Source organism: Ailuropoda melanoleuca, chromosome 3, assembly GCF_002007445.2.
Source record: "Ailuropoda melanoleuca isolate Jingjing chromosome 3, ASM200744v2, whole genome shotgun sequence".
In the NCBI taxonomy this organism is placed as follows: domain Eukaryota; kingdom Metazoa; phylum Chordata; class Mammalia; order Carnivora; family Ursidae; genus Ailuropoda; species Ailuropoda melanoleuca.
In genome coordinates this window covers 63,113,153-63,126,570 of record NC_048220.1, presented here as the reverse complement: position 1 = coordinate 63,126,570, position 13,418 = coordinate 63,113,153, and the positions used below count along the sequence as shown (strand labels likewise).

The following is a 13,418-nucleotide window of genomic DNA, read 5'->3' as shown; positions in this document are numbered from 1 at the left end:
ATGAAAACATCACACTATATCTCTTAATATGTGCAATTTTTGTCAGTCACAACTTTCTAAGCAAGTCATACTCTCTAATCAAGTTGATTAGAGAAGCAGTGTGGGTGGGGAGTTCAGGAAGCCCTTGTCAGCCATGGGAAGGAGTTTGGCTTTCACTGAGTCAAGTGAGAAGTAAATTACGGAGTTTTAAGCAAAGGGGTAATATTCTCTGACTTAGATTTTTGATATCACTATGACCCCTATGTATATAATAGCCTATATTTTTGAAGGGGTTAAGGTGGGCAAGAATGGAGGCAGAAGGCTCTACTTGGAGACTTTTGTATGATTTTGTACAAGGGGATGTTCATGGATTGCAATAGAGTGTTAACAGTTTGGGTGATTAGAAAAAGTAAAAACAGATAAGAGACTATTCCCATTTTCCAGATAAGTAAGTAGAGAGTTTAACCTATTTTTGTAGAAATGGTAAACTGGCATTCGAATCTACATCTAATTTCACAGATCAACTTCAGCCAAATGTCGTGTAGATTTGTCACATTTAAAATTAATGAAGTCCATCGCTTCTCGGCCTTTTGGCTAAGATCAAGTGTAGTATCTGTTCTTATCAGTTTAATAAAATTAATGAAGTCCAATTAAATGAGGTTTTATTATAATTTAGGTGGATTAGGCTAAATTCAGTCATTAACCAGGGTCCTATTTTTAGACAATTTCTATGATCATGCCTCTTCATTATCTCCATGTTCAAAATATTTAAAATATAATAAATTGGATAAAATGTAAATTATATCACCATTTTGTTACATGATTTTTATGGCAAGTGAGGAAATCTCTGCAGATATAAAACCTAGAGCCTCATAAACACATTCTGCATAGTCCTGAGGAACAAGGCCTAATAGTCAACTTAAGAAATCTTGTTATTATCAGTTCTGGGAATTGATAAATGATCAGTAATGTATCTGAAATTTGTTTTTCTTCAGGTTCAATAAGAGTGGAAGAGAGTACTGATAGTAATTTGGAAGCAAATCTAAGGAGCGCATACTTTTCCTTAGAAGGTAGATGTTACCAACTATTCCTCGTGGTACCTTAAAGACCCTGGAGAGATTCCCTTAACTGGATCTTTCTTCCTTTCTGCAAGGGCTGAGAAGGAGACTCTTCAGTTCTATTCTTGCTGCGGTGCTTTACAAAAATGTTTATTGGAAAAGAAATTGACTCCTTCATCATCAAGTTCACGGAATCTTTTTGTATTTTCTTCACTACATTTACCTCCTCTGTGATCTCTCCGAGTTACTGGCAAGGTGATTTACTTGTAGCTCTAAAACCTCTCTGTTCTTGACTTATAGGTTATATCGTGCTTCCTCTCTTCCACATGATCAAGATCTTCAAAGTAAGCATCTTTCAAAGGAGCGACAAGCAAAATACAGCTGCACGATCAGTAACTCCCTGTTAAGCAGCTTTGCCTGCTGTCGCTGTTGACTGCTGGAGGTGGTGATCCATGTCAGTCACTAAAACGACACCTTGGCAAGACTGCAATCTGCTCCCAGAGTTTCTGTGTATGGGAACACTTTAGACAATGAGATTTTCATATATTCCCAGCATCTCACACAGTGCCTGGAACATAGTAGGTACCTGGTATATATTTATTAGTATTAATTATAAAATCATATTTTGAATGCTTTGCTAACATGTTATAGGTAGATTTGTTGCAGAATGGAGCAATGCAAGAATTTCCTCTTCCATTTTGGATAAATTTTATTAATACTAGAATAAATAACTCTCCAAGCAGGCAGAGACTTTTAGCGAGACTCAATGGATTGATATAAACTTATATTTTTAAGCCATCAAACTAAGAAGAGGTTAAGACTAACGTTTACTTATTAAGATAATTTCCTAATCATTTTTATAAGAACTTAATGAGTGACAAACTGACGCTGGATATAAATTTATGATTTCCCAAAATAACATTTGATTGGTTTGAGTGATGTCTTACATCAAGTAATCATAGTTAATTTTTGCTTCTGGAGAGATTTGACTTTACCAGTCTATCATGTCATCAGATGTATTTCAAGAATGATTTCTTTGTCTGTTGATACAGAGTTAAAGAATTCCTATGGAGATTCTTGAATCTATAACTTGTATTTTTATCAGGGCAGATGGGAGAAATTCAGAATAGTGGCAAAAAAACTACATCTTTATCTGAAATATACTGCAAACACATAGAGAATGATTTCACATTGAAAAATATTTTTAGTCATATAAATCAAGGGTAAATTCGGGATTTTCCTCATATGCGAGTTATGGTGCAAAAAACAATGGATCACTTAAGTTTAAAGAAAGGTCAGTAAAGGCTGAGACCTTAATTACATTGTAAATGTCAGCAGTTATAACAATGAGAGGATAGGCGTTGTAAATTAAACATACTATAAAACAAATGTTTTCTTCTTTTTTCGTGTACTTTTCTTGTTATATTTTTTCTTGTTATATTTATTTCCCTAATATTTAATACCTATAATTAAGACTGATGTTTGATTTTACCTCACAAAAATCATCCAGGTCTGAAAGAAATTTCAGAGAGTAAAAAAAGAAGATATGTGTGTGTGTATGTGTGTATATATATATATAGGTATATATACGTGTGTATGTGTGTGTGTGTGTATATATATATATAAATATATATAATGGGATAAAAATGTTAGGTTTTACATTTCTGGATTCTTTTCTAAAGAGTGAATTTTTAATTTTTTTTTTTTTTGCAATGACTAATCACCCTAAAAAAAAAAAAAAAAAACCCCTAACATTAACATCACAGTCATAGAAGGCACAATGAAAATTGCGACTAGGGTAATCTTTCTGTGTAGAAAGAACTCAGGCAATATATTGGAATGGAGACTTACCCTGGGTGAGTTAAAAATGTTCTCTGTGTTATATTAGCACTTGCTGCCAGGGCTGATATGTTGAGTCTGGATCTGGCTATCTTTTGACCCAGATTCCAGTTCTTCCATGGACCAGGCACAGCAGTTCTTTCATGGTCTTTACCCTTCTCCCTACCAGTGGTGAGTGCTTATCCCAAGAGCCACTGCTGTTTCCCGCTGTACCCTTGCCCTGGAGATGTACAAGTTAGCCTGTTGCACTGGTTCTCAAACCCTAGCTGCATATTGGAGGCACCTGTAAGCTTTTCTAAACTATTCATATCCTGTTCTCTCCTCCAGAGATTCTGATTTAATTGGCCTGGATGGGGCCCAGGCTTTGGAAATTTTGGAAAGCTCCTCAGATATTGCTAAGGTACAACTGGAGTTGAGAACCTGTGGTCGAAAAGGAAGAAGGAAGAGATCACAATCTGAAGTTTTGCCTTAGTTCTCAACCTCAATTTAATGTTTTCCCACAGGTCCCCAAGAGCCTCACAAAACCCAGTGCAGCCTGTCTCAGGAGAACTCAGTGATGGTGATTTGTGGTTCCTGACTCTTTCCTATGCTGCTTTCTGGGTTCTCATTGTCCACAGTCTTTCTCAGGTGAGAAACTCAAAAGAGAGGTCAGAAAAGGATAAGGAATCCTGATGATACTTGGCACCCTATTGGAACACATGGTGGAATGGATTCTTTTTACATGTATAGTAAGTGAATTGGGAAGAATTGGAGGGTAGCGAATTGACATACCAAAATACATATATAGCAAAATTAAAGCAAACACTTAATTTTAACTAACAGTATCACAGTAAACAGGCATTGCTATAGGATTTGGAAAATCTCAGATTCAAGTGTTGGCTTCACCATTGCCAGCTGGGTGACTAGTACAAATTACTTAACCCTCTCTGAGCTTTAGTTTCTTTATCTATAACATAGGCACAATACCTGTGTGCTTTCCTTACATGGTTGTTGTGAGGATTAAGTTACATTACAGAAGTGAAATAACAATTTATATTATTAGGTGATATATAAATGTTATCACTATGGGTTGAGCTACTTTAATATGTATTTATATGAACACATTTCGTGGTTCACTTTTTCAGCAAGGGAATAATTCTGGGGAACAATGGTTATAAAACTGTAATGAAATCAATGTGTCACAGTCTTCAACTAATCTGCTTGGGTGGCAAGTTTATATAAAATAAAAAATGCATCTTTTATAAACCTGATGTTTTAATGTTATATAGGATATAATTGGTTATTGGTTTTGAAAAACAAAGTTCCATATAATTTTCTCATAATTTAAGAGATTTTATTTCAATAGCTATTGAGTACATAGTAAACATTAAAAGGGGGGGAGCCCAATGGGAGTAGAAACATTTGTGATTGCGATAGGTTGTGGGAGAAGTCTTAGTTTTGTTTGAAACTGTAGTGTCTCGGTCAATTTGGGCTGCTATAACAAAGTACCATAGGCTGAGTGGTTTAAATGACATTTATTTCTCACAGTTCTGGAAACTGGGAAGTTTGAGATGGGTTGTCAGCCTGGTTAGGTTCTAGCAAGAGCCCTCTTCCAGGTTGTAGACTGCCAATTTGTGTCCTCATGTAGCGGAAAGAGGGCGAGCTAGTTCTCTGGCCTCTTCTTATACGGGGATTAATCCCATTCATGAGAGTTGCATCTTCATGACCTAATTATTTCCCAAAGGCCCCACCTCCAAATACCATCACACTGGGAATTAGATTTCAGAATTAAAAAAAGGTTTTTTTAGAGAGAGAGAGATTGAGAGTGAGCCCCCGTGGGGAGAGGAGGGGCAGAGGGAGAGGGAGGGAGAATCTTAAGCAGGCTCCAGGCCCAGCGTGAAGCCTGATGCAGGGCTTGATCTCATGGCCCAGAGATCATGATCTGAGCCGAAATCAAGAGTCAGGTGCCTAACCAACTGAGTCACCTAGATTTCAAAATTTTAATTCTGGGGGGATGCAACCATTCAGTCCATAATATGTGACTACCAGAAATGGAATAATAGGTAATGCCCATTTCCACCATTTACTGAGCCAGTGCTATGTACAGGGCACCATGCTTAAGTCTTTGGATACTTCATCTCATTTAGCCACCCCCCCCCAGATTTTTGTGTTAATTAGATTCCACTATTTTTATCAATTTTATTGCTGAAAAAGAAAATAAAAAAAAAACTCTGAGGCACAGAGGGGCTGTCGTTTCCTTCATTAACTCAAGTAGTCTGACTCCTTTTCCTTACTTTTAACAACTGACCTATACTGGCTTCCAGTAATCACTGTTATAAAGGTTTATTAGGAATTAATTTGTGGGAAATTGGCTAAAGGAACTTGTAATGCGAATGAGGATGAAGGATAGTTTAGGGTTTCTTTCAGAAATGGTTACCTTGGCTCAGTGCATAGACCTACAATTGAACTCTGTGGAGGGTGGGGCTGCACATACTAGTTGAGAGAATTGTTCTCACAAGAAACTGTGGGTGACTGGTACTCAATTACCCTGCTCCAGGTGATGGAGTGTGACATCTTTGGGTCTTCAGTGAACTGGGGTTTTGAGAATATCAGAAGGCAACATTGTAGGTTTGGACATGAGCATTCTTACCAGGTGCAGTTACAGTGGTCTCTAGTCATGGACCTTGGGCATTACTCAGGGCACCAAGCAGGAGAGGAAGAACATGATGAAGACCACACTGAAGTAGATTACACTTGGTCATGAGTAAGGCAACATTCCCGTAGGAGTTCCCAGAGGAAATCTGTGGGGCACTTTGTATAATCAAGGGGAGACACATCCCCGTAAAACACAGGTGATTTCCTGTGGGTGTGACTTCACAGTACCTGTAGGCTGGGGTGGCCTCAGTAACAATAGGAACAAGAAAGATAACAATTAACTTATCATGTGCTCTTCTGAATGCTTTACATACAATTATCTCAATCTCTAAAACAGTTCAATGAGCTAGACAGCTACATAATATTAATACCATCATTTTACAGATAAGCATCTTAGAGATAAATAAGTTGCCCAAGTTCACGCAAGTTAATCAATGTAAGGCAAGATTAAATCAGATTTTTCTGATTCCAGAGCCCATGCCATATATTACACTTTGTTTTCTTATTTAAAAAACTTAGCTGAAGAGGGTGTTGTACACCTTTGGATTAGAACTACCATGCGTATTGGAGGTGGATGAATGTCAACCAGACTCTTACAACAAGGGCATGAATAACAGGACACAGCTGGGGCTTTTTGTTTAGTATTGCTCATAGTATCTTCAACTGATCCTATGACTTGCAGAAACTATGCTAATCATTTAGGAACAAGTGAAATTAATTACCCTCTAAATGCAGCTTAAGTCAGAAAAAATGCTTTGAATAAAAGGATTTTGATTGTTTGTTTTGCACTAGAAAGGCCAACATTGATCAGTGATTCCAAAATACAATCACAAACTTGTGTTGATCTCAATATCAAAAAAGTGGGTCTCTCATCCTGTTGGAGGACACCTCAATTTGAGATTTAGGTCCAGTTAGGAATATGAACAGATTCTACTTATTTGTAAAGGACAGGAATGTTGAAATATTGAGAACCATGTATTTACAAGCACTGAGAATGATAATAGGGCAAAAGGGTTTCAGTGACTTTATCAGAATATTAAGTTATAACATCAGCTGGCATAGCACACCGTATTATCGTTCCCAGGACATATGGGCCTGCCTCATTTATCAGCCTCAGAAACTGTCTTCTTTCATCATCAGAGTCTGGTTGGCTCCTGGATGCAGAACTGGACCAACATTCTGGCCCTCAGGATGAGATCGCCCATGCTGTCATCTTATCTCTCATCTTAAGGTTTAGTTATCATTTAAACTTTTTCCTTATTCCTGTGACTTTGTCCTACTCTGTCTTCCAGCTCTGGTCCCCAGACGCGGGCATTTTCCTCTGTGCTGGAGTTCTGGCTTGGTAATTTGTTCAAGACCATAGTTTTTTTTTTTTTTTTTTCTTTTCATAATTCGAATCTGTTCTATAGAAAACTCCAACCTGGTGGCTGGGAACCCACTCAAGATTCTCTCTTGCTGACCAGCTTCCTGTACAGACTTGTGACCATTTTCAGCCACTGGACATTGGCAGCCACATGCGTGAAGAGGCTACTTGGTATTGCAGTGGTTCTTAAACTTGAACTTTCATTAAATCACTTAATGAACTTTTATAATTCAGAACTCTGGGCCACACCCCCAAGAGATTCTGACTCAGTCAGGCTGCAGAGGAGCCTAGAAATCAGCATATGTAGCAGCTTCCCTGGGTAGGACTTTGCAGGTGGGTAGAGAGAAACACTGCCCCATTGTCTGTTGCTACACCAGTGCTGGCCAACATTGGACTTCTTGTTCTACCAGATGGGTCCCTCTTCCAGAAGTTTTTGTCACTTTATCCTACTCCAGTTGACCTTCAGATCTCAGACGTCGCCTCCTCTCATCTCCAAACACTGTTATATGCCTCTTGTGTTACTCCTGTACATTCTGTCCTTATCCCATCCTACCACATACATCATGGTGTATATTTCTCTATTCACTTCTCCATATGAACTGCTAGACTATGAACTTTGAGGGGAAGGTTAAGTAATGTTCACCTCTGAATCTTCACTGCCTAACGTAGTACCAGGTGCAGAGGAGGAAGACAAAAGACAGTTATTGAATGGTCAGGCCGAAATGGGTATAAATAGTGGTTGGGCCTAGTCAGTCTTACTTAGCTGAGTCAGCTGGGCTACTTGAAGATCTTGGTTTGGATTGCTTTAGGGATGCTGGTCTAGGCATGTTCCTGGGATGGGACAGAACTGAGGTTAAGGACACACTCCAGCCCAGTTTATCCTGTTGATTGCTAGCTTCTGATATGCGTTCCAATACTGGTTCTCACATAAGGATCCACCTCAAGTACAAACATGGAACCAAGCCCATGTGGTTTCTTAAAATTCAAAATATTCGAACTTTCAGTGTGAAATAAAACATTTTGGACATAAAGCACTTAAGTGTTAGAAAAAATAGGAAACCTTTATGTTGATTTGGGGCTGGATCTTGTGTTTGGAGATAGTTGATACATTTCAGAAAGCAGCAATTTCCTCTTATTTTTTTTTTTATCCTCTTCTCATTGGAGTTAGTGTCTGATTTCTTGCCAGTGAAACGTAAAATGTTAGAATCACTAAGTTCTGGTTTTGGAAAGGAGGACTTTTGAGATGATCATGTTTACAGATGAGGAAAGTTGGGTCAAATAATTCTTCAGTGTCTGTAGTGTACAACAAATAAAACAAAACTCAAACCAGAGGCTATCACTTGCTCAGGCCCACAGAGCAGGGTAGTTTTACATTTTGGCAAGATCCCAGATCTCCTGATCTCCATGACAATCCTTGCTCTGTCCAGAAGTTGCCATGCTGAAGTGGAATCATGAAGACCATGGTACATGCTTATCTGATTTGGTCCTGCCCTGCAGCCAGCTTTTTTCACTCTCCACTGAGTCTTCATGATTTCCTTCTATAATGCATTATTTGTTCCCAAGGTCTTCTATTCTTTTTGTTGTTAGCCTGTTGAGTGTGTGTATTTCGGGGCTAATTATCTTATTACTTATTTAAGACACATATCTGGAATGGGCAATAAGGGAACATTTAAGTGGCGCTTAAGAAGGAAATGGAGGGCAGTTGAGAATGGCCATACTTAGGCCGTTAGATGTTTTTTGGCTCATGTTTTATAAACGCAGATTTTTTGACTTTATCTTCTCAAATATAATTAAACTATTGCCAATTCTGATGATTTCCTCTAATGGAAGAAAGCTGAGGTTTGGGTAATATAAAATGGAGGATAGTCCAAAAATGATTAATATTTGACATTTGAGTGTTTTTTTACTCATTTTTTCTCCAGCAAAACTTTGCTGAGCATCTTTAAATGCCAGACACTGTGCTGGGCACTGGACATACATGTGTTCATCTGAATATAAACATAGAAGCCAATTTAGAATTTCATCTTAGAAAAAAATGTTAGAGGTACAATTTTAAACAGTAGAGAAGCTATTGAGAAGCTGTTTTTTGTCCTATATTTCATTTCTCCCAGAAGTCGACTCTTGGTGGGGACTTGACTTTTTTTCTTAGGTTAATGTAAAATTTGCTTTCTCTCAAGCTGTCCCTGGAGGAATCCTCCTGGATTAGCTGGTATCTTTGTATGCAAATTGCATAGAGAGACTTGGGATGTCAACAGAATTGTCATTATATAGATTAAATGTTAGCCTCTAATGTAATTTCTGAGATATAATCTAAGTAAAGATACAACAAATTTTCTCAATACACTAGGAGGCAAATTCTGCCTTTGACAAGCCATATTGTCTGGTTGGGTGATTAAAACTGAATTGTACCATTAAGGAGAAATTTCAGTAAGTATGGAGAAGATTTAATGAAGCTGAACTAGTGCTCTTTTAGAATAGGAAGGGAGTCACACACAAACCACTAAATAGTATTAGATAACTCTCTTTTGCCTCTTGAAGCTAATATTTCTAAATGGTTACAGTAAGGATTTAAAAACATTTCTGATGCCTTTAGTCATTCCAGAACTGCTGTGGATAGACAGTTCTCTTAAAGGTGAAAGCACAGAACACTAGGTATCCCTCCACTAAATAATAAATGGAACATCTAAAATGCAAACTAGTATCTAAAATCTAAAAATAAAAGAAGACACAGAGGATGTTGATGAAGGTTAGAGTGCAGAAGTAGAGATGTAGAAGTATTAGTCTCACGGACACACACACATGCACACACACACACACGCACACACACACATGCACACACACACACACATGCACATGCACACACACATGCACACACACATGCACACACATGCACACACACACGCACACACACATGCACACATGCACACACACACGCACACACACATGCACATGCACACACATGCACACACACGCACACACACATACACACACACATGCACATGCACACACATGCACACACACGCACACACACGCACACACATGCACACACACATGCACACACATGCACACACACGCACACACATGCACACATGCACACACATGCACACACACATGCACACACACACGCACACACGCACACACATGCACACACACACATGCACTCACACACACACATGCACACACACACACACACAATTTTTTAGATGATAAAGAAGAATGAAAAGTGGGTAAGTTTCATTCCAATCTATCCACTTTACCTTTTTACTGGACAGATTTAACTATTAGGTAAGCCCTACAAGGTCTAATGTCATGTAAGAGATATTCACCAGCTCCTCCTGCTTAAAGTATTATTCCTTTCATTACATTTGTATTAAGATGTCTTCTTCATAAGGTCTCTGTCAAAATATAAATAGAAGGGTGACATGTAGGGCATCCTGACTGTGTAACGCAAAAACATTTTTTGGATTAACTAAATGTTGCTCAGAATAAGGCAAAGTTATGGGAATTCTAGAAAGATGGGCAAGGTTGGATGGGAGCTTAGGGGTGAGGAATAATGGGAAGCTCCTATAGACGGGATACAGCCCTACAACAGATAGGTAAGCATCCTGGAGAGATGGGGATGGATGGGAAGACTTGGGCGGATGAAGGTCCCGGAGAGGTTCCCGCTCTCTGGAGGGTGGCCTGTGGTGCTGTGAGTCTACCTTGGGAGTGCTGTCACTGCACACTTTCCTCCTCATAGTAAGTGGGGCATTTTAAATTGCAGAGCGAATAGTTCTACCTGCTTATGTAGCTGCTTTGAAGATTAATGAGGTAATGCTTAAAAAGGGCTGGGGATGAAGGTTCACTATAAATGTGCCAAGAAGAGCTCTCTTTAGAGCTGCTGTTTTTAAAATAAATGTAAACATCTAGTGTTCCTGGTGCCTCTAACCTATTATTAGGGAGCTACTACATTGGCAGCTGGACAAAACATTGGTATTTGATCCTCTCTGATGTTTTTCTCACAGTTTCCCTGGGATATTCTCCACAGGCATGAGCCGTGTCAGGTTGGGTCAGTCATTTCATACAAATGTAAAGTTAAGAAGACAGCGCCCAATCCAGGAACCTCAAGCAAGGCTACATTATACCATAATGCTCTGCACGCCGGCCCTTATGAGCCCAGCAAAGCAAACACAGATACATAGTGCGCACATTAGTAGATGGAGGCAGAACCTAGTTTCATGTTTGCATACATATGAGTGTAATTTTGAAAGCTATAAAACAATCATTCATGGTTTGGTGTGGGTTTTATTTCTAATGATGCATTGGGGTCAGGGGTAGGGAACTGGAGAGTGCCTAGGACATCCAAGCTTCGTAATCCTGCCCTGGCCAGGAGAAATAGCAGCTGGGAGCCATGAGTGGCTTTTCTTGTGGCTGCAGGAAGAAGTCAGGGATTCTAAGTGGGAAGATTTCCTGAGTGTCATCTGTAATTTTGTTCTTGCCTTTTTTTTTCTCCATGGCAGAGACATATGCTTGATCTATAACTGGGCGCTCAAAGAGTGAAACCTGGATCAAGTCACCGACTTGAATCTTATTTTGTAGCTGGCCTAATGGAACAGCAATGGTATAACTGGGGACCTGCAAAAGGAGTAGCAATTTGCCGAAGAGAATATGACAGAGGAGAAAAACCATCTTCTTATTTTACTGGGCTACAATGAGCAGAAAAGAGGAAACTGAAGTGAAGAATGGGGTCTCCATTTCTATAAAACCAGGAAACAAAGGTGTAAATATTGTCTTGTAAGTGGAAAGAAACAGGGCTCTAGATAGAAGAGTTAAAAAGTTAGCAAATCTCTCCCTTCTTTTCTTCTTAGGATAAGATCTGTTTTCTTTACCTCGTGCATTTCTCCTCCCAAATATTGGACTTTGCATTTTAAAATAGAATACCTAGAAATAATAGAGCAGAACATTTCTGCAGAAGGAAATTTCTATACCTGTCTTGCCTGTGCAGGATCCTAGATAATAAATCTGTTTAAATACATGACTAATGATATACCATAATTCTAAGCACTTGAGTTTCGGAGTGGGATAATGATTTTTCAGAGAATGAAGGAAGATAAAGAGGGAGGTTCAACATGGTAAAGGTCTTCTAATCCTGGGGTTGTTTGGAAGAGGGAAAGTGGATCTCTCAGTCTTCCAGGAAACAAAACCAGAAGGCCAGAAACACCTTTCCTTTTGTTCTTGCCAGTCTGCAAGAATCTCTGCTTGCCCACAGAAAGAAACTTGACAACACTTTGGCCTATAAACACCGGCATACCAACTGCACTAAATCTTTGCCCAGCTATTCTGGGTAAGCTAGAGGAAAAATAGCAGACTGCATAGGAGGATGCCTGGGGGCCCGCCAAGGCCATTGACGTACAGGTTTCCAAACAAAGCTATGGCTGAATCAGAAAAAGCATGTCTGAGTCAGGCTCAAATACAAGGCCTCCTCTTCTCAAATTTCTCGGCTTCTTTCACAGGAAGAAGAGGTAGGGATTCACAGTAACTCTCCAACTCTCAGAGGTTATCCGAGAGGCCATCAAACTGTGTTTTGTTGAAGTTTCATGAAATCTAGCAGGGGATGTTGGTGGAGGTATTCTATGGAGCGTTTGCTTCTTACTTTGCCATTTGGCCATTAAACAACTCGTATACGCTCTTCAGTGAAGCTAAAGATTTCTAGTGGAGGAATAATTAAAACCCACTGGTATTTTCTAGGGGCGCCTGGGTGGCACAGCGGTTAAGCGTCTGCCTTCGGCTCAGGGCGTGATCCCGGCGTTATGGGATCGAGCCCCACATCAGGCTCCTGTGCTATGAGCCTGCTTCTTCCTCTCCCACTCCCCCTGCTTGTGTTCCCCCTCTCGCTGGCTGTCTCTATCTCTGTCAAATAAATAAATAAAATCTTTAAAAAAAACTACTGGTATTTTCTTAATACTGTTTAATGTTTCAACACCTCTAATGACTGCCTACATAGCAATAGCTTTCACACTGCTGTTAGCGTGGAAGATGAAGAGACTTTGAAAAAATATTTTCCTTCTGTTAGTTTGTTTTCAGTATCTGATAGCTGAATGAATGGTTTATTTTTCTTTTATCAGATGTGGATAGAATTGGTAGCAGGGTCATCTATTGGATAGTGAATAAAATAACAAGAAAAAATTTTACACTCACATGTATAGAAATCTGGGGCCCTCTCCTTCCTTTCTTCTTCTTTTTTCATTTTTTAAAATTAAAAAAAAAATTATAGGAAGGATCCAGGTTACATCTGTCAGAATCTCTTGGCTTTTCAGAGAAATGGTGTTCTGTCCTAAGTGGCCAGGTAAATCTTGGGTGTGATTTAAACAACAGATGTTTTATATATAAGCATCTTAGGAGTATATTTCTTCTTTATCCAGTATATTTCTTCTTAACCAAAGCTCAGTAAGTTCAAAACTATTTAGTAATGATGTGAATGCCCATCTGAAAACATAGTGTTAACAATTTAAGCAATGAAATTTTGGCATAAAGAAAAACCATATTTTTAAGGCCAGTTGTATTAG

General features: G+C 39.0%; 1 pseudogene; it reads left to right on the top strand.

The window, feature by feature from the left end:
- The first annotated feature begins 553 nt into the window (after window positions 1-553).
- Window positions 554-725, top strand: LOC117801705 (annotated as a pseudogene).
- The last annotated feature ends 12,693 nt before the right edge of the window (window positions 726-13,418 follow it).